The sequence below is a fragment of the Xiphophorus couchianus genome, chromosome 14 (genome assembly GCF_001444195.1).
Source record: "Xiphophorus couchianus chromosome 14, X_couchianus-1.0, whole genome shotgun sequence".
In the NCBI taxonomy this organism is placed as follows: domain Eukaryota; kingdom Metazoa; phylum Chordata; class Actinopteri; order Cyprinodontiformes; family Poeciliidae; genus Xiphophorus; species Xiphophorus couchianus.
The window spans coordinates 22,163,981-22,166,845 of NC_040241.1; the positions used below are offsets into that span (position 1 = coordinate 22,163,981).

General features: G+C 38.1%; 1 protein-coding gene across 2 annotated transcripts in view; it reads right to left on the minus strand.

Annotated features, from left to right (window-relative positions):
* The window catches only part of LOC114156967 (myelin-oligodendrocyte glycoprotein-like), a 1,059,483-nt gene that overhangs the window by 204,801 nt on the left and 851,817 nt on the right, over positions 1–2,865 (minus strand). The window lies entirely within an intron of this gene.

The window sequence follows — 2,865 nt, forward strand, 5'->3', positions numbered from 1 at the left end:
TTTTAATTCCTCAATCCTTGACATGAACGCTCGCTCTGTGGCAATATGATCTATCTTCGCTAGGTCTAGGTCCTCTTGCAGCTGCTGTTTTGTGTGGCTGTCCACCTCGGAATCGATAATTGCTGGGCTGAGAGTCTCTGGATTGTTGCCCTTTTCAATTGCCTGTAGTTGTTCCTTCAACTCGATGTTCCTGCCGATGAAAATCTCCTTAAGAGCTCTCTGCCTCTCTACCTCAGCTTTTGTTTCCTCCAGTTTTGTTTGGGTATCGTCCAGCTTTTGGTTCTGGTCAAATAATTTTGCTTTCTCCATTTTTAAAAGAGAGGCAAGTCGTTGTATCTCTATGTGGAAATCAAAGGGAGGAGGTCTGTTCCCTACCCACCCATACTGACGTCCTTTGGCTAAATCACTGATGGAACAATTTTGGCTTTGATGTGCCATGTTTTGACAAAATAGTACTTGTTCAAATCAGTTGGCTAACAATCTCACTGTAAAAGCGCTTTGCGTGCGTCTGAACTCCTCAGTAGTGCAGCAAGCAATGACAAGAAGGTAGAAGTTTGTTACATAGATAGAGAGCTGATGACATCACAAGCATGACTCTAGTTGTGACATCACAGATTTTTCCTTCATCTTTGGAATGTGTTACCGTTGGTTACACTGTTTATGTTGTTATACAAGCAGTTTATGGAGAGACGTTTTTTTTGGCAATATTTACATAAAATGTGTGAATTTAGATTTCCAGATTTGTTTCATTGTGTCCAATGAAACATAAAACCTTTCAAAAGTTTTCACACACTCACACTTTTACAAACCTGAAAATTGCAAAGAAAAATGAAACTCTCCTTTAAATCTTTGTTTTAATATGTAGCGTCGCTGCTGGCTATCTGTTTGTATTGGGACTTTTTTGTCCTCCTCTGTGATTCTGTACATTCATTTTCGCGTTTAGATGTTTTCCTGTTGGCCTTTCTTTAAACCCCTCAAGAGGCTCGGCAGCACAAACACTCAGCGATGATCGAGATCAGCGGGAGCTTACATCCATCAATCAGTTCTTGGTCCATTAAGTCCCCACAGAAATATTATCTGTTTCTTTTTGTCTTTTTTTTTACTCTTGGTTTTGTGCTGCTTCTGTCTGCTGTCTCTCTTTGGATCCGTTTGGCCTGAGGTACCGGCTCTCCAGAACTAATCTAGACAAAAGTTTTCTCTTTTGTGATGTGATAAAAAAAAAAATGCCTCAAAGTCTTTTGTATTATTATTATTATTATTTGCTCTACAGAGCTAAAGCTGGCTGAATAATCTGTTGGTCTCCTTTCTTCCTTTTGTAGAGATATTTGATATTTGAGACATAAAACACGCCGTGTCTTCCATTTTGTTGACCCCAGTAAAGGTTCCTCATTTCTGCCTGCTACTATGATTGAAGTCTGAGTTCTCCAGCAATCAGTGCAGAACGATTACCAAGGAAACATGCAGCAGGAGATCTCTCACCTGTGTAACAACACCGGCTGTTTTACCTGGAGGTTGATACTGATGGAGCTGACAGTCTATGAAGCAACACTGACCTGAAACATAAAATATGCTGCTATAATTGGAACTCTATAATGTAATCTCAGTAAATATGTTTTATACTATGTCTGTTTTTATAAACTATCGTATCCGTAATAAAAACAGATAGGTTGCTGAATCTAGCTGATGAGTCGGTCCCGAATGTTTGGGCTGTTAGAGTCGGTTCTTTGAATTGAACCACGGGAACCGGCTCCTAGAGCCGTTCTTCATTATGAGGGCCGGGGCTGCAAACACAGTTCCTACCCAACTCTTCAAACCGCACAGTGATCGATCTGCACAGGTGCTGTGAGGAACAAAAGAAGATTTTAACTCTGTTTCTCGTCCAGTAGCATAAACACTGAAATTAAGAAAACACAATCCCTGAATTAGGAGGGAATGTGGGGCAAATGTGATGAAAGATTTGCATTATTACTAAACTTCTATCACTGCTGGATCAAAGAATTATGGAATATTATGTATTTATTCATATTTTAAAGGTATGTACTTTTAGGACTGCCATCTAGTAAAAGCAGCATGAGCTGGCTACTGGTGTCTAAAACTCAGTCACCATGTCTTCTCATCTTCTGAAACAACCAGGAGGGGTATTGTGAAGCACCGCCTCACAGGGCGGGTATCAAAAAGGCTAACATGAGGTGCAAGTTGGGCGGGTTAAAGTAAGAGAAACCAGATACTGCATTCAAAGCATGATGAAGACCAGCAAGCAAAACATTCACAGAGTGGATGTAGTAGAATATCAGAGTTCAGGAGATACAGGATAGAAGATTTGACTGAATCAAGACACTGTTCACAAGTTCAGACTGGGGAACTAACTGGCAAATTGCTGGCTAAGCAGAAAAATAGATTGTATTTACTTAAATTTATACAAACCAATTTTCTCAATTACTGCAACATATAAAAGACAAGTAAAATTACATTGTGTGATTTAAGTATTGCAATCCTAAAATAACTTGAACAATTTTGTTTTTAAATGTGTTTTTTAAAATGCATTTAGTTGTGCATAAACTAAATAGTGTCCATTCATACAGTTTAGGCTCCATGAAAAGGAGAAATTACCTTTTTTTCATTAGTATGATGTAATAGTATGATGTAATATTCTAATCATAAATGCTGTGTTTCCATTAAATGTGGAAAATCCTCATAATTAACAGAAATAAAAGGCTTGGAAACATCCGTGTGTTTGTGTAATTACTTTAATACTGTGTTTCACTCACTGAAATATATAAACCTTTTATTAATGTTGTAAGATATTTAATATAACTTTATGTTGAGAGGAGGCTCAAAGTGGAAAATTCAAGCGGGAACTAAAAA